Raw genomic sequence first — 19,751 nt, 5'->3', positions numbered from 1 at the left:
TAAAACTCACCTTTCAAAAAACTAAGATCATGGCATCTGGTCCCATCACTTCACGGCAAATAGACACAATGGAAACCATGAGAGACTTTATTTTCTTGGGCTCCAAAATCACTGCAGATGGTGATTGCAGCCATGAAATTAAAAGACACTTGCTACTTGGAATAAAAGCTATGACAAGCCTAGACAACATATTAAAAAGCAGAGACATTGCTTTGCAGACAAAGGTCCATCTAGTAAAAGCTATGGTTTTTCTAGTAGTCACACATGGATGTGAGAGTTGGGTCATAAAGAAAACTGAGTGCTGTAGAATTGATGCTTTTGAACTGTGGTGTTGGAGAATACTTATGAGAGTCCCCTGGGCTACAAGGAGATCGAACTAGTCAATCCTAAAAGAAATCTGTCCTGAAAATTCAGTGGAAGGACTGACACTGAAGTTGAAGCTCCAGTATATCAGCCACATGATGCAAAGAACTGACTCATTGAAAAAGACCATGACTCTGGGAAAGATTGAAGGTAGGAGGAGAAGGGGACAATAGAGGATAAGATAGTTGGATGGTATCACTGACTCAATGGCTGTGAGTCTGAGCAAGCTCCAGGAGTTGGGGATGGACAGGGAAGCCTAGTATGCTGAGGTCCATGGGGTGACAAAGCATTGGACACAATTGAGCAACTGAAGTGAATTGAATGGCCTAGTGGTTTTCTGTACTATCTTCAATTTAAACCTGATATCTGCTCTAAAGAGCTTATGATCTGAGCCAGTCAGCTCCAGGTATTGGCTTTGCTGACTGTATAGAGCTTCTCCATCTTCAGTTCAGTTCAGTTCAGCTCAGTCGCTCACTCTTGTTTGACTCTGCGATCTCATGGACTGCAGTGTGGCCTCCCTGCCCATCACCAATTCCTGAAGTTTACTCAAACTCCAGTCCATTGAGTCAGTGATGAATCCAACTATCTCATCCTCTGTTGTCCCCTTCTGCTACTGTCTTCAAACTTTCCCAGCATCAGGGTCTTTCCCAATGAGTCAGCTCTTCACATCAGGTGGCCAAAGTATTGGAATTTCAGCTTCAACATCAGTCCTTCCAATGAATATTCAGGACTGATTTCATTTATGATGAACTGGCTGGATCTCCTTGCAGTACAAGGGACTCTCAAGAGTCTTCTCCAACACCACAGTTTAAAAGCATCAATTCTTCAGTGCTTAGCTTTCTTTATAGTCCAACTCTCACATCCATACATGACTATTGGAAAAGCAATAGCCTTGACTAGACAGACCTTTGTCGGCAAAGTAATGTTTCTGCTTTTTAATATGCTGTCTAGGTTGGTCATAGCTTTCCTTCCAATGAGCATGCATTTATAATTTCATGGCTGCAATCACGACCTACAGTGATTTTAGAGCCCCCCAAAATAAAGTCAGCCACTGTTCCCACTGTTTCACCATCTATTTGCCATGAAGTTATGGGACTGATTACCATGGTTTTAGCTTTCTGAATGTTGAGCTTTAAGCGAACTTTTTCACTCTCCTCTTTCACTTTCATCAATAGGCTCTTTAGTTCTTCTTCACTTTCTGCTATAAGGGTGGTATCATCTGCATATCTGAGGTTATTGATATTTCTCATAGCAATCTTGAAGCTTGTGCTTCACCCAGCCCAGTGTTTCTCTTGATGTACTCTGCATAGAAGTTAAATAAACAAGGTGACAATATACAGCCTTGATGTACTCCTTCCCTTATTTGGAACCAGTCCTTTGTTCCATGTCCAATTCTAACTGTTGCTTCCTGACCTGCATCATAGGTTTCTCAAGAGGCAGGTCAGGTGGTCTGATATTCCCATCACTTTCAGAATTTTCCAATGTTTATTGTGATCCACACATTCAAAGGCTTTAGCATAGTCAATAAAGCAGAAATAGATGTTTTTCTGGAACTCTCTTGCTTTTTCTATAATCCAATGGATGTTGGCAATTTGATTTCTGGCTTATCTGCCTTTTCTATAACCAATTTGAACATCTGGAAGTTCACAGTTCATGTATTGTTGAAGCCTGGCTTAAAGAATTTTGAACATTACTTTACTAGTGCGTGAGATGAGTGTAATTGTGAGGTAGTTTGTGCATTCTTTGACATTGCCTTTCTTTGGGATTGGAATGAAAACTGACCTTTTCCAGTTTTGTGGACATTGCTGAGATTTCCAAATTCAGTTCTCCATCTTCAGCTGCAAAGAATGTAATCAATCTGATTTCAATATTGACCATTTGGTGATGTCTATGTATAGAGTTGTCTCATGCGTTGTTGGAGATGTGTACGCTATGACCAGTGTCTTCTTTTGAGAAATCTCTGTTAGTTTTTGCCCTGCTCCATTTTGTATTCCAAGGCCAAACCTGCTTGTTACTCCAGTTATCTCTTGCCTTCCTACTTTTGCCTTCTAATCCTTTGTGTTGAAAATTATTTTATTTTTTTATTTTTTGTATTAGATCTAGAAGGTCTTTAGGTCTTCATAGAATCACTCAACTCCAGCTTCTTCAGAATCACTGGTTGAGGCATAGACTTGGATTACTGTGATGTTGAATGGCTTGCCTTGGAATTGAGCAGAGTTCATTCTGTCATTTTTGAGATTGCACCCAAGTACTTCATCAGACTCTTTTGTTGACTAATAGTTCTATTCCACTTTTACTAAAAGATTCTTCTTTTTTTTCTTTTATTAGTTGGAGGCTAATTACTTTACAAAATTGTAGTGGGTTTTGTCATACATTGACATGAATCAGCCATGGAGTTACATGTATTCCCCATCCTGATCCCCCCTCCCACCTCCCTCTCCACCCCATTCCTCTGGGTCTTCCCAGTGCACCAGGCCCGAGCACTTGTCTCATGCATCCAACCTGGGCTGGTGATCTGTTTCACCCTAGATAATATACATGTTTCGATGCTGTTCTCTCGAAACATCCCACCCTTGCCTTCTCCCACAGAGACCAAAAGTCTGTTCTGTACATCTGTGTCTTTTTCTCTGTTTTGCATATAGGGTTATCGTTACCATCTTTCTAAATTCTATATATATGTGTTAGTATGCTGTACTGTTCTTTATCTTTCTGGCTTACTTCACTCTGTATAATGGGCTCCAGTTTCATCCATCTCATTAGAACTGATTCAAATGAATTCTTTTTAATGGCTGAGTAATATTCCATGGTGTATATGTACCACAGCTTCCTTATCCATTCGTCTGCTGATGGGCATCTAGGTTGCTTCCATGTCCTGGCTATTATAAACAGTGCTGCGATGAACATTGGGGTGCACGTGTCTCTTTCAGATCTGGTTTCCTCGGTGTGTATGCCCAGAAGTGGGATTGCTGGGTCATATGGCAGTTCTATTTCCAGTTTTTTAAGAAATCTCCACACTGTTTTCCATAGTGGCTGTACTAGTTTGCATTCCCACCAACAGTGTAAGAGGGTTCCCTTTTCTCCACACCCTCTCCAGCATTTATTGCTTGTAGACTTTTGGATAGCAGCCATCCTGACTGGCGTAATGGTACCTCATTGTGGTTTTGATTTGCATTTCTCTGATAATGAGTGATGTTGAGCATCTTTTCATGTGTTTGTTAGCCATCTGTATGTCTTCTTTGGAGAAATGTCTGTTTAGTTCTTTGGCCCATTTTTTGATTGGGTCATTTATTTTTCTGGAATTGAGCTGCAGGAGTTGCTTGTATATTTTTGAGATTAATCTTTGTCTGTTGCTTCATTTGCTATTATTTTCTCCCCAATCTGAGGGCTGTCTTTTCACCTTGCTTATAGTTTCCTTTGTTGTGCAAAAAGCTTTTAAGTTTGATTAGGTCCCATTTGTTTATTTTTGCTTTTATTTCCAATATTCTGGGAGGTGGGTCATAGAGGATCTTGCTGTGATTCATGTCGGAGAGTGTTTTGCCTATGTTCTCCTCTAGGAGTTTTATAGTTTCTGGTCTTACATTTAGATCTTTAATCCATTTTGAGTTTATTTTTGTGTATGGTGTTAGAAAGTGTTCTAGTTTCATTCTTTTACAAGTGGTTGACCAGTTTTCCCAGCACCACTTGTTAAAGAGGTTGTCTTTTTTCCACTGTATATCCTTGCCTCCTTTGTCGAAGATAAGGTGTCCATAGGTTCATGGATTGATCTCTGGGCTTTCTATTCTGTTCCATTGATCTATATTTCTGTCTTTGTGCCAGTACCCTACTGTCTTGATGACTGTGGCTTTGTAGTAGAGTCTGAAGTCAGGCAGGTTGATTCCTCCAGTTCCATTCTTCTTTCTCAAGATTCCAGTTCTACTAAAAGATTCTTGTCCACAGTAGTAGATATAATGGTCATCTGAATTAAATTTACCTATTTCCATTCATTTTAGTTCATTGATTCCTCAGATATTCCTGCTTAACCACATCCTATTTACCTGAGTTTTGCAGGTTCTTTCACTATGACAAAGCTATGATCCATGAAGAGGACTACACATGCTAACTGTGCTTACTAAGGTGTATTCCCTACTTGTGATAAGATTGACATCTCCTGTGACAGTCAAGTGTAACACTAACTCGGCCACAAGTTTAAACAAACCCAGATGACTTTAGAAATATTTTTCATTTCTTGTTGCATTTATTTGCCCAGTTTTTTGAATCATATCTCCCCCTTTCAACATTCTCTGTCTTATTTGGTAGTGTCTTAATATCTAGACATAATAACATTAAGGATCACCTAGAATTGAAAACCAAGAACAAGAGTCTCAAATTCTATATATTTACCTTTATGTAAAAGTGAGGATTTCTGATACAATGTAGAGAAGAAAATACATCATTAAACTATTTTGACACTTACTGATCAACTGACCTGGAAGAAAGGCCTGGGGTTGTCAGCCAGTAAATAGCTTGGTGGGTCTGAACAAGTTTGGGATCTATAAAAGATAATTGCCCTACAACTGGGACTACTTCATTTTTTTTAAAACTACATTCATCACTTTTATTTTCCCAAATGAAGGGTACATACTGAGAGAATTTATAAAAAAGCTTGGCTACTTTAAGAGATATTGCAAGCATCAATACAAATGAAGAGAGGGAAAAGAGAACAGTAAGAAAAAGGTGTGTAAATGAGAATCTATTCAGAGAAAGAAATATTAAAGGAACAATAGCAGGACGAGCAGCCTCATCAGTTCCTCCTGCATCCTACATATTCACTCTGGTCGAGCCCAAGCCAGAGACACAATGATCAGATTTAATATGAACTTTTGGGAAAGAAAATAAAGAGGAGGAGAATATTGTTAACAGTAGTGTGTGGAAGTGGAGGAAAAAGTTTAAAAAAAAAAAATGCCAGTATTTATTTTGGCTTTACCTACCACAAAGGCTGTTATAAATGAGAAATTCTAAAGAAAGAGACCTCTTAAATGGAAAGTAACTTTTGAGAAAAAGAACCCTGACATTGTGTACCATCTTTGGAGTACAGAGTTTAACACGCATTATTTATTAATTTTCAAGACAACTCTGAGCTACAGTTATTTGTCTTTCTGATTTTATAAAGGAAAGGCAAGGCTGAAGAGATTTAATTTTATTTATCTTAGGGCATACAATTCATTGTACTTCAAATGGGTTCATTAGTCTAAAGATGAAGTTAATGCCATCACTTAGTAAAATCCTGTAGCATTCTTATCAAATTAGGTGGTAGAAACATATTCAATGTTCAACTTGATTCATTATTCCTGCCATCCCAAAATTTACCACCAGGTAAATATCTTAAAAATAGCACAGATTCATGACTATCGAACTCTAAATTGTTTGTTGAGCACTACATATGTTGTTGCAGGGTAAGGAGAGAAGAAGCTGGAATATGTTTTACAATAGTTCATGGATGAATAACATGAATAGCTGGCAACCTGGAGGGGACCTGAGTGTCTTAGTATAGTAAATCCCCTATGTACGAACCTTCAAGTTGTGAAATTTCAAAGATGTGAGCATGTGTTCCATCAATTTCAGGCATAAGTGAAATTATAGCTTGCCCTCCATCTCCTATTTCTCATGATCCTTCAACTCTGTTATCTCCCACATTTACTCCCTTCTCCAGTCAGTACCTCTGCTCACCTGTTCACTCAATGCCAGCCCATGTATGCCAGCTGTTGGCGCTGTATTACTGTATTGTTCAAAATATTGTATTGTAAAGTTTAAAATATTTTCCTTATTTTTGTGTTTGTTTTTCATTTACTATTTGTGTGAAAAGTATTATAAACCTATTATAGTATAGTACTGTATAGCTGAATGTGTTAGTTGAGTATCTAGGCTAACTCTGTGGGACTTACAAGCAAATTATACTCATGAATACATTCTCATAACAGAACTCTTTCATATATAGGGCACTTCCTGTATAAATTAAAAGGAAATTGATGAGTCATGTAAGTCTGAAATGACATGACCAAATCACATGAATGGTGGCAAGTCTATAATTCCACAATTTATTTTAAAAAAAGCAAAAACTGAAGATTTATCAGAGCTAATAAAGTGGTGCAGTTTCTCCTACAACACATTTGAGGCATTAGTTCTTTCATTCATAAATTAAACATTTAATGAGTATCTTCTAAGTGACAAGCCGCTGTTAGCCAACTGGAGTATGACTCTCAGGAGAGTGTGTAATTTCCTCGGTTCAGCCTCACCACAGCAAGGATTTGAAATGGTGGACAAATTTTACAGCTAAGTAGCAGCTTGAGTTTTATTCAGTAAACAAACATAGCACACCCTTGCACCCTTGAGACGTGAGAGTGGGCTAACCCTGAAGGAGAGGACTCAATCTGTCTTAGCCCCCTCTTTTTATATGTTTGGTCTTCTCCCCCTCTGAGCCTGCCCTATGGACATTAGGGCTAGCCAGGAAAGGGGTGTGTCTGTTTCACCTGGGGTTCTCATTCAGGTCTGGGGACTTTTTCTTTGTTTCCTCTTCTTGGGCTTTTCCCCTTTGTCTTTTACCACCATCATTTTGGACTCCTTTTCCTATTCTAAGTACCTAACATAATCATGATTAAAGATTGAGACTGACTATGCTAGCCATCAAGGAGCACACTATCTGGTAAGAAAGAAAGGCATATGCACTTAACTATTATTAGATGTGTTATATGTTTATTAAGAACATGAGATCATCAAGTAAAAGCATCAACTCATTTGTAGGAAGTTAGGGACAGTTTTATCAGAAAACATATATATGGATATAGATGTTAAGTATCAGATTTTTTTTTTATTTCATAAAGAGATTAAATTTTAGTGCAATTAAGATGATGGGGAAGAACATTCTAGATAAAAAGAACTTTGAGGAGGAAATTGGGGAATTTTGTGGTGAAAAATACAAATATGATTTGAATATTTACTCTGCCACTTAAGTAACTTTGAGACATTGGTTACTTTCCTGACTTCTCCAAATGTCTGTTTCCTCATTATTAAAGTATTATATACAAAGAATTATGCTCAATATTATGTAACAACCTAAATGGGAAAAGAATATGAAAAAAGAGTTTAAAAATCATCTGCAGTATTGGCATTCTTACACATTAATCTTTTATTTGAATAAGTATGTTTTTCAGGACTCTCCACTATGTTTTAATAATGAATGTGTCTATTCCTTAAATTGTATCATAGAGTCTCCACTGGTATAATGTTACAAAAAGCATTGAAAGCAAAAAAGAAAAAAATAATATTATAATAAAATGATCTACATAAAATGGTTTGTGAGAAGTAACCAGTGTAACTCACTAGAAAATCCAGACTTCAGTTTATATCTGAAAATAGATGATGACTTCTTTCCATACATGTTGCTTCCATACATTGATGTCCTGGGACATTTAGCATTCAATATTGCTTAAGGAAGGGCAAACGTAAAGATATTTAAAACTTCTGTTTGTTACTTATTGCAATGCTAGATGGACCATGGCTCTGATTTAGCATGGTAATTCCTTTACATTTAGGCCTGTCCTCCTAAATCTTTTAGATTCAAGCAAAAGCCTGGATGAATATTTTACATGTTATGTACAAATAGCCACATCACACACCTTATTTAACTTTAGAATCCCTATATTAAGTGATGCCACAATGCACCTACTTTGCTTCAAGAATTGATGTTGTGACAGATGAGATATAAAAATTCTAAAGCAAACTGAGGAGCTTAGGGGACTCATTTGCATGTCAAAACCCAAATTTTTCTTCTTCCTCATTTTCCTTGACAATGAATGTGTCTAGCTAATGGTAGCAACATGAAACAGTAAGGAATTTCAATGAGTTCTCTAAATGGTTTGCTATAGTAGTGTCTGCAATTTAAAATAAAGTTTTAATCATGTGTCCACCTCCAAGTTCTAGAATAATAATAATGATTAAGAAACTTAGTCTGCTTTCCTGTTATACAAAAAAAGCTTGACATCCGTAGGGGGAAAAACAAAAACTAAAAACCTCTTTCATTTCTTTATTGGCAGTTTTTATTGAAATGTTAGAGTCCTGGGAAAACCTGGAAATCTGCCTACTTTCTTTATGGTCAGAGAGTACATTTCAAATTTCACCATTTACATGTGTATGTTTTTCTTGAGAAAAACACCTTTGTAAAACTATCTATGGAGAGTCCTTCATTTATCATACATGTTAATTTTAAAATTATAGAATTGAGGTATAGATGAAGAATAAATAAGTGAAAGAGTATTTAGGTGGATAATAATAAAAAAAAAGCTAGCTATTCACAACATTACATTATTTAGTACCTCACTGATCAGATACAATATTTTTTTCTTCTGTATTTCAAGTTCTACCTTGTACACTGTGTACAAAAATCTTCCTTCCTTTCCTGAGTCAAGAACTGTTTTATAGTTCAAATGAGTTGATGCATATGAAAATTTCTTAAATCTTGTCACAAGTTATAAAGGCATGCTAGGTAAGTTAAGGTCTTAAAGGCAAAATAAATATATACTTACTGCAATTGAGAAATTATATAACTAAGTTAAGACTATGCAAATTTTGCAACTGTGCATACAGTAATTTCAAATATAAAGATACAATTATAAGTGGCTTTAAAACAGGTATCCTCAGTTAACAGCATTAAAATTTTAGGTCAGCAAGTTAGGTATTATCTTCCTTAATTAGACTAATTAAGCAACATTAATAGCTAGATGTTAATGAGACAAGAGATAAGAAAGCCTTCCTTAGTGATCAATGCAAAGAAATAGAGGAAAACAATAGAATGGGAAAGACTAGAGATCTCTTCAAGAAAATTAGAGATACCAAGGGAATATTTCATGCAAAGATGGACTCAATAAAGGACAGAAATGGTAGGAACCTAACAGAAGCAGAAGATATTAAGAAGAGGTGGCAAGAATACACAGAAGAACTGTACAAAAAAAGATCTTCACTACCCAGAAAATCACAATGGTGTGATCACTCACCTAGAGCCAGACATCCTGGAATGTAAAGTTAAATGGGCCTTAGGAAGCATCATTACAAACAAAGCTAGTGGAGGTGATGGAATTCCAGTTGAGCTATTTCAAATCCTGAAAGATGATGCTGTGAAAGTGCTACACTCAATATGCCAGCAAATTTGGAAAACTCAGGGGTGGCCACAGGACTGGAAAAGGTCAGTTTTCATTCCAATCCCAAAGAACGGCAGTGCCAAAGAATGCTCAAATTACCGCACAATTGCACTTATCTCACATGCTAGTAAAGCAATGCTTAAAATTCTCCAAGCCAGGCTTCAGCAATACATGAACCGTGAACTTTCATCTGTCTTAGCTGGTTTTTGAAAAGTCAGAGGAACCAGAGATCAAATTGCCAGCATCTGCTGGATCATCGAAAAAGCAAGAGAGTACCAGAAAAACATATATTTCTGATTTATTGACTATGCCAAAGCCTTTGACTGTGTGGATCACAATAAACTGTGAAAAATCCTGAAAGGTGGGAATACCAGACCACCTGACCTGCCTCTTGAGAAACCTGTATGCAGGTCAGTAAACAACAGTTAGAACTGGACATGGACCAACAGACTGGTTCCAAATAGGAAAAGGAGTACGTCAAAGCTGTACATTGTCACCCTGCTTAATTAACTTATATGCAGAGTACATCATGAGAAATGCTGGGCTGGAGAAAGCACAGGTTGGAATCGAGACTGCTTCAAGAAATATCAGTAACCTCAGATATGCAGATGACACCACCCTTATAGCAGAAAGTGAAGAAGAATTAAAGAGTCTCTTGATGAAGGTGAAAGAGGAGAGTGAAAAAGTTGGCTTAAAGCTCAACATTCAGAAAACTAAGATCATGGCATCTGGTCTCATCACTTCATAGCAAATAGATGGGGAAACAGTGGAAACAGTGGCTGACTTTATTTTTCTGGGATCCAAAATCACTGCAGATGGTGATTGCAGCCATGAAATGAAAAGACACCTACTCCTTGGAAGGAAAGTTATGACCAACCTAGACAGCATATTAAAAAGCAGAGACATTCCTTTGTCAACAAAGGTCGGTCTAGTCAATACTATGGTTTTTCCAGTGGTCATGTGTGGTTGTGAGAGTTGGACTATAAAGAAAGCTGAGCACTGAAGAATTGATGCTTTTGAACTGTGGTGTTGTAGAAGACTCTTGAGAGTCCCTTGGACTGCTAGGAGATCCAACCAGTTCATCCTAAATGAAATCAGTCCTGAATATTCATTGGAAGGACTGATGTTGAAGCTGAAATTCCAATACTTTGGCCACCTGATGTGAAGAGCTGACTCATTGGAAAAGACCCTGATGCTGGGAAAGATTGAAGGCATGAGGGGAAGGGGATGACAGAGGATGAGATGGTTGGATGGCATCGCAGACTCAATGGACATGAGTTTTGTTGAACTCAGGGAGTTGGTAATGGACAGGGAGGCCTGGCGTGCTGCATTTCATGGGGTCGCAAAGATTGGGACGCGACTGAGCGACTGAACTGAACTGAATGAGACAAGAAATTAGGGGAAGCAGTATCCCAGCAATGTTCTTGTGAAATTATCAGTCCAGTTTTTATTGAAGGATATTGCTTCCTGATTCTTATCTAAGTTTTCCTCGGCTCCTGAACCTGAAAGCAAAACAATTGTGCAATGTGTATCTTCATTATAAAGTGACGAGCTATACCATTTTTATACTGTTTCAAAACAAGTGTTTAAAAGAGTTTTGAGACACATAGCCTAACATGCTACTTTAAGATATAAGGCGGGTTTAAAGGAACCTTATCCACTCCTAACTGATGAGCCCTTAAGTGAAACATTGAAAGGCATTCTTATTCCCCTTAATTTGGATTGTCAAATGCTATTTATATGAGTCTTGAAAGTAGAAATCAGGTATTCCCAGGTAACATATTATTCACATTATATTATTTTAACTTTCAGTTAGTCACTGTGGGGTCCCAAGGATGAAAGAACAGAAAGAAATAAAGAGAGAAAGAAAGAAAGAAAAAAAAACCAAAAAAACAAAAAACAAAAAAAAACAACAAAATACAAGGAAGATCTTGGAATGCAGAATGCAGGAATGGAAAAAAACAGACCCTTATCATACTTCTCCCCACCCCCACCCCCACCTTTTTGTAACTATTAACAGATTTAAGGTCCTCCTGAACAGTATAAGCTGTCTTCTCTTCTACCCCATAGGGAGAAAGTATTTGCCTTACTTTCCCCCTCTGCCATCCAGTATACCTGCCTCATCCAATCAGCCAATGATCTGCAAAGATCCCTATCCTGCTCCTAGTACCCTGGGTATAAAAATGCATAAAGGACCCCTGTTCAATACTGGTTCTCCCTTGAACTGGCCTGCTATTCTAACAGTGTCTCCCACTCTAATAAATTTTATTTCCCTCTCATTCTGTCTCATGTCTGTAAATTCTTTTCCAACCTGTGTATGGACCACAACAGTCACATAATTTTATTATTCCACCATCGCTAATACTTGACTTGACTATTTCAGGAAACTCATCTAAGAAAGATAAGTAATTGCCGATGACTTTACTGTCCATTATACATAACCCCTCCAACCCCCTCAGTCACCCTTGTGAAGACTCTCTCGGACCAAACTTGAGTCCAGCCCCTCTTAGCCGTCTTATTTGCTAGGCCCTGACCTTGAGTTCTGTTCCTTGCCCAGTTAGTCCAGTTTTAGCAAGAATCCTGCTGAGTTGAGATGACCTAACAAAAATCTCCCTCCCTTGCTATCTGATCACCCATTTCATCTGGTCAAATTGCTTATCCCTGGATATCTTATCACTCTGGCCTACCTTCAGCAAGGATCCTGTGAAGTTAGTTTTGTAAGAACCATCTCTAGTCCTGAAATTTCCTCTTAGTAATTTTCCATCCACAGACCCTGTTCTATGTCTATAAATTCTTACTTGTCCTTGTTATATGCAAATGTAAGCTTAATGACTCTTTCCTACAAAACCCCCATTGAAATAGTCACTTTTTAATAAAGTCATTCCTACTGCTTTTAACAAGTGTCATGAAAAAGTTTTCTTTAACAACTTCCTGCCAAAATTTTTGTCAGCAGCAAAATTTAGTCAATATGCTATAGACAACATTAAATGGCTGTTTATTCCCAAGCCTCTTAGAAACCCTTGTTTTAAAATCCTTCTCTCTCTGTTCTCCACTCTATAACAATTCTCTCATGATCTTTTTCTCAATCCTAATCATGCTTTCATGTTGGAATGCACATTTCACAGCAGAATTGAAAGCGATGTAAATATTCCAAATTTGCCCAACCTTGCCTAAGACACTAAGAATCTATCCAGGCTGTTCTCTCCCTTTCTGCACTAAAAATAAGCTCAGAATTACATTTTTGACAAATTATTTTAGTGGCATTTTGTGGGAACCAATGTTTGACAAATCTCAGTTCCCATAAAAATGTAATCAAAACCTTCTCAAAGACACTGTCTGGGAAATAGTACACTCCTCTGAGTCCCCACAATCCTCCCACCTAGGAGACGTTATGGCTGTGCCGGTGACATAAGTCTTCTATTGGATCCAAGCTCTGATTTCTTCCCTCCTTCCTTTTTCTCTTTCTAATTATCATAAATATTTTTATCTCTTATATGAGAGGTCTGGATAAGCCACTGCAGCTCTGGCTCAAGGCCATGATAGCCATTAAGTGAAGTCACTCAGTCGTGTCCGACTCCTAGTGACCCCATGGACTGCAGCCTATCAGGCTCCTCCATCCAGGGGATTTTCCAGGCAAGAGTACTGGAGTGGGTTGCCATTGCCTTCTCCGAATAATACCTAAAGCAACTGCCAAAACACGGATACAAAAAGGTTTACTAAAAAGAGAATTTCTAGAGTCAAAAAGAACTAAGTTTGTATAGCCATTAGAAACCAGAATTTTACTATAGTTTCACTTTTCATCCATATTGCCTAAGGCAATACCCACAAGCATCAAACTATTGGATGTATTTGCTAGCTGGATTTTAGGCTGTTGTTGTTGCTATTGTTTGTCTGTTGTTTAAGACTGATGTTTTTTCTGCTGCTTATTGAAACTAACACCATGTTATTCAATAAATATGCTTACCTCCAGTGAAATTGTGTTTCAGTCTCTATACATTTCCTTTCATTATTCTAACATTGAAAAGAATTTCTTCTTCCATTATTGGATAAAGAGAAAACTCATAACTGTCTGGCCTCTGATTGCAAGCTATTCCTGCCATAAGTAGGTTTATTAGAAGCTCCTTTATGTTACATAGATTTAAGGTGTTTGTTGATGGATCATATGTGAAGACTGAAAGGTGAAAATATTAAGCAGGATGTTTTGTAATAGATGTCACTTTACCAGAATAATATCTCTAACCACAGGCAAATATTCTCAGATAATTACTTGCACTCACCACAAATTTTGGTTAGTATATTAACCTGATTCCAATCAAGAGTTAAATGTGAAATTTAATAAGATGAATTCTTCACCTTTGTTTGGAGAGGAAGTATAGCATAAAGAGAACTTCAAGGATTTCCAAGTGCTCATGAAGAGTTAGATGCAGAGGTAGCGTCATACAAAAATAGGACACAAGGCAGATTCGGCACGTGGGTTGCAGTTTGCCGACTTCTGACCTAACTAAGATATTTACACTGGTTTTAAAGACAGTAAGATCAATCCTTTTGTTCATAACTTTTCCTTTATGAGTTAGTATATGGTTGAAACACATCAAAATATTTTTCTATTCTTATCTCGACACTATTGCAAACAGATGTGAGCAAATACTGGAATAAAACCATACAACATAACTAGTCTAACTAACAAAAGGTATGTATGTGCAATTTTTCAAAAATTACCAAAAATTTTGTGTTCAAGTAAGATAAATCAGTGAAATAGCTCTTGAATTTTGACAGAGAGGATCCTATCAAATACTAATCATTAGTGTAACAGTGATATTGTAATGAATCAGTCCTTGGATTTATATGTCTCAATTAAAAGAAACGTGTTTATCTCACAGAATCACAAGAAGTTGATTCCTAACAGAAACCTCAAACTGAACATTATTAGGAACTCTACAGCAATAGATACTTTTGGAAAAAGATAGTTTCTGTCCAAAATTTCCAGATTTCAACAACTACAGTAGATGTAGGCATCTTCCATCCAAGATTCATGAACTAACAGAGAGTGACAGTTTAGTATGCATTAATTTATTCTTTCTGCTATGAATCCTTGTGCTTTTCTAGTCTGAAGCTTCCTTTATGTATCTTACTTTTAATACTTATATGCTTATTTTTAATGCTTAAATATCACCAATTCCTCCAATCAAGAAGCTTCCACAAGCCTTTTATCCTCATCCATCAGAGGGGAGGCTAATGAAAACCACAATCACAGAAAACTAGCCAAACTGATCAACTGGATCACAGCCTTGTCTAGCTAAATGAAACTATGAGCCATGCTGCATAGGGCACCCAAGACAGACAGGTCATGGTGGAGAGTTCTGACAAAACACGGTCCACTGGAGACAGGAATGTCAGACCACTTCAGCATGCTTGCCTTGAGAAGCATATGAACAGTATGAAAAGGCAAAAAAAGATATAACACTGAAAGATGGACTCCACATGTCAGTAGGTACCCAAAATGCTCCTGGAGAAGAGAGGAGAAATAGCTCCAGAAGGAATGAAGAGGGTGAGCCAAAGCAGAAATGATGCCCAGTTCTGGATGTGTCTGGTGGTGAAAGTAAAGTGTGAGGGTGTAAAGAACAATATTGCATAGGAACCTAGAAAGTTAGGTCCATGAATCAAAGTAAATTGGAAATGGTCAAGCAGGAGACTGCAAGAGTGAACATCGACTTTTTAGGAATCAGTGAACTTAAATGGACTGGAATAGGTGAATTTAATTCAGATGACCATTATATCTACTACTGTGAACAAGAATCCCTTAGAAGAAATGGAGTAATCCTCATAGTTAATAAAAGAGTCAAACACAGAACTTGGGTGCAATCCCAAAAATGTCAAATTGATCTCAGTTCATTGCCAAGGCAAACAGTTCAATATCATAGTAATCCAAATCTATGCCCCAACCAGAAATGCTGAAAAAGCTGAAGTTAAATGGTTCTCTGAAGACCTAAAAAATCTTCTAGAGCTAACACCAAAAAAATATGTGTTTTTCATCATAGGGGACTGGAATGCAAAAGTAGGAAATCAAGAGATACCTGGAGTAACAGACAAGCTTGGCCTTGGAGTACAAAATAAAATAGGGCAAAGGCCAACAGAGTTTTGCCAAAATAGTGGACTGGCCATAACAAATACCCTCTTCTATCACAAGAGACATTGCTACACATAGACATCCCTAGATGGTCAACAGAAATCAGATTTATTATATTCTTTGCAGCCAAAGATGGAGGAGCTCTATACAATCAGCAAAAACAATACCAGGAGCTGACTGTGTCTCAGATCATGAAATCCTTATTGCCAAATTCAAAATTAAAATGAAGAAAGCAGGAAAAACCACTAGGCCATTAAAGTATGACATAAATCAGATCTCTTATAATTATACAGTGGAAGTGACCAAAAAAAAAAAAAAAAAAAAAAAATCAAATGATTAGACCTGATAGACAGAATGCCTGAAGAATTATAGACAGAGATTTGTAACATTGTACAGGAAGTGAAGTGAAAGTTGCTCAGTCATGTCCGACTCTAGTACCCAATAGACAATACAGTCCATGGAATTCTCCAGGCCAGAATATTGAAGTGGGTAGCTGTTCCCTTCTCCAGGGACTCTTTCCAACCCAGAGATCAAACCCGCTCTCCCACACTACAGATGATCCACCAGGGAAGCCCTGGTTTGGTACAGGAGGCAGTGATCAAAACCATCCCCAAGAAAAAGAAATGTAAAAAAAATAAAAAGAGAGAGAGAAAAGAAAAAGAAATGCAAAAAGGCAAAATGGTTTCTGAGGAGGCCCTACAGCTAGCTGAGATAAAAAGAAAAGAAAAAAGCAAGGGAGAAGAGGAAAGACATACCCAACTGCATGCAGACCTCCAGAAAATACCAAGGAGAGATAAGAAGGCCCTAAATGAATAAAGTAAAGAAATTGAGAAAAGCAATAGAATGGGAAAGTCTAGCAATCTCTTCAAGAAACTTAGAGATACCAAGGAACATTTCATGTGAACATGGACACAAAGAGGGACAGAAATGGTATGAATCTAACAAAGCAGAAGATATTAAGAAGAGGTGGCAAGAACCTGCAGAAGAATTGTACAAAAAAGATCTAATGACCCAGACAGCCATGATGGTGTGATCCCCCACCTAGAGTCAGACATCCTGGAATGTGAAGTCAAGGGGGGCCTTTTGAAGCATTACTGAGAACAAAACAAGCTGAGGTGATGGAATTCCAGCTGAGCTACTTAAAATCCTAAAAGATGATGCTGTTAAAGTGCTGCACTCAATATGTCAGCAAATGTGGAAAACTCAGCAGTGCCCACAGGACTGGAAAAGGCCAGTTTTCATTTCAATACCAAAGTAGGGCAGTGCCAAAAATTGTTCAAACTACTGCACAATTGCACTTGTTTCACATTCTAGCAAGATAATGCTCAAATTCTCCAAGCTTCAACAATACATAACATAGAACAATACATAACAGAGAACTTCCATATGTACAAGCTGGATTTAGAAAATGCAGAGGAACCAGAGACCAAATTGCCAACATTCTTGGGATCATCGAAAAAGCAAGACAATTCCAGAAACATCTAATTGTGCTGCATTGACTATGCTAAAACCTTTGACTGTGTGGATCACAACAAACAGTGGAAAATTCTTTAAAATATGGGATTACCAGACCATCTTACCTGCCTCTTGAGAAAACTGTATGCAGGTCAAGAAACGCTGGTTGGGACTGGACATGGAACAACAGACTGGCTCAAAATTGGGAAAGAATATATCAAGGCTGTACATTATCACCCTGCTTATTTAACTTATATTCAGAGTACATTATGAGAAATGCTGGGTTGGATGGATTACAAGTTGTAATCAAGATTGCTGGGAGAAATCCCAATACCCTCAGATATGCAGATGACACCACCCTTATAGCTGAATGTGAAGAGAAACTAAAGAGCCTCTTGATCAAAGTGAAACAGGAGAGTGTAAAAAACTGACTTAAAACTCAACATTCAAAAAACTAAGATCCCCATCACTTGCCTCTTGGAAGAAAAACTATGACAAACAGCGTATTAAAAAACAGAGACATTACTTAGCTGACAAAGTTCTGAAAGGTTATCACTGAACCACGAAAGACGCCGGGATTCTTGGCCTCCAGACAAGAAGAATTCAATCTGGGGCCAGTGATGAGGCTGGATCGCTCAGAGCTTTTGTGTAATGAAGTTTTATTAAAGTATAAAAGAGATAGAGAAAGCTTCTGACATTGACATCAGAAAGCGTTGGAAAGAGTGCCCCTCTGGTAGTCTTTCAGTTCAGTTCAGTTCAGTCATTCAGTCGTGTTGTTAGCCAGATGTTATATAGCTACTAGTAAGCTGTTATTTATAGAAACGAGATGTCTCAAAACTCAGAGTGGCACCAGGTCCCTCACCCATAACATGCATTTTGAGATGACATTGGCACCAGGTGAGTCATCCTGGGTCATAAAGTGATTGACATGAATCTTCAAGAAAGGCAGGTTTCCAAGTAAATATAGAGTTTCATTAACATAGATTAGGAGAACAATGTATGAGTTAAACATACCGGTTTGTCAAGTCAGTTCTGAGTCTTATGGGGAACTTGAAGACAGAGTCTAGGGTAAATACATAGTTCATTAACATAGCTTAAGACAAACATTTCCATAAGAAAAATGCATTGGTTAGCTCAATGTTTGAGAAAAGTTAAGTTCAGGTAGAACCAGGTGTCATTATAGCAACACATAATTTTAAAAGAAACCTCTTTTTAAATTTGTATATAGAAAGAGAAAAAAAAACCTAACACTTGTTTCCTCCTGCCGCTTAAGAGAGAGAGAGAAAAAATGTCTGACACTTGCAGCATATTTCCTCTGTTTGGAGACCCCAAGCCTTCCTGCCTGTTACCTTCTCATTCCCCTCTTTTCTTTTAGAACTATGTTGCCTAAGGAAGGGGTCAACGTTCTCATTCTATAACTGCTCCTGATCTGATAAAGGGCATCGTCCCTAAATTAGTGAGGTAACATATTCTCCTAACCCTCATATTGAGGGTCTCTGATCCAGGGGCCCCAGGTGTAGTTGGAGGAAGTTGCTGCAGTCGCAGGAGTTTGAGCAACCATTTGTAACTTAAAAGCCTTCATGTGACTAGAAACAAATCCAGCTACACAGTTACAGATGTAGGGAGCAAACAGCAAAAGCAGAACAATAAGCAAAATTAAAAGTCACATTATGTCCATATTTAAGGTACAAATTGTTGCACCAGTCCATTTTAAGATTGTTAGATGTCATCAGGTTAATAAGAGGCATCACATATGATTTTTGTTATCGAAGGTAATCACAAACTTGGAGAAAGTGCTTTCCCTGAAGTGGAGATGAGCTCCATGGGAAATCTTCCTCTGATGAAGAGGGGAGCGCTCCACAGACCCAGCAGTTAGACCAATTGTGGAATGTGCATAGGAGTGAGCCCAGGACAGAAAGGCATTGTCTTGAGGATCAAATGGCAGACTCAGGACTTTTGGAGACAGCAGAAGGAGGCTCACATAGATTATCAGGCCCATCTGAAAAGTACAGTCAGAGCATAGAAAGTAAAGACATAAAATGGCATCACTTAGTTCTGGTCAGGGTGCCACTTCTTAACTCGAGTTTGATGCATCCATGAATCAACTCCTGTGAGAAGAAATAATAACCTGGAAAGGGCCTTCCCAGTGGGGCTCCAGGGTTTGGCCCCCAGACCTCAATGTTTTTATCAGGACCTCGGTTCCTGGCTCAACTAGAGGCTTGTTTGACTCAGAGGCTTGCTTGACTCAGAGTCAGGAGTCACCTCCCAGAGTTCCATTAATGCCTGTTGAAAAGCTGAGAGCTGAGTTAAATAATTCGTTAGTTCCAAAGCTTTAGGGAAACTTTTTTATTGAGCATTTTCAGAAATTATTAATCATCCATCTTCGGGTTATAACCGTCCTTTATCAGTAATCTTTGCTCCTATTTTCTCATTTCTTTATAATTTTTCCTCAGTATATTAGGGTTTTTCCTGTTTCACAGGTCCTGTCCAGATCAAAGCGTTTGCAGTGAATGGGTTTCATAAAGTGCCACTTTTCTGGCCTGACAGTCAGCCAGCTGATTACTTTCAGCAACTTTATTCCTGTCCCTGCTATGCCCTTTGCAATGCATAACAGCTACTTCTTTAAGACAATATAT

At 37.9% G+C, this 19,751-nt stretch overlaps 1 long non-coding RNA gene across 1 annotated transcript; it reads left to right on the top strand.

Annotated features, from left to right (window-relative positions):
• Nucleotides 1-610: 610 nt before the first annotated feature.
• On the top strand, nt 611-18,598 carry LOC122450348. The gene is made up of 3 exons (XR_006272103.1): nt 611-622; nt 18,399-18,512; nt 18,554-18,598. It is a non-coding gene; the product is annotated as an uncharacterized LOC122450348 (long non-coding RNA).
• Nucleotides 18,599-19,751: the final 1,153 nt, after the last annotated feature.

The sequence above is a fragment of the Cervus canadensis genome, chromosome 11, assembly GCF_019320065.1.
Source record: "Cervus canadensis isolate Bull #8, Minnesota chromosome 11, ASM1932006v1, whole genome shotgun sequence".
Lineage (NCBI taxonomy): Eukaryota > Metazoa > Chordata > Mammalia > Artiodactyla > Cervidae > Cervus > Cervus canadensis.
Note: the sequence above shows the minus strand (reverse complement) of the source record. Positions and strands in the feature narration are given on the sequence as shown.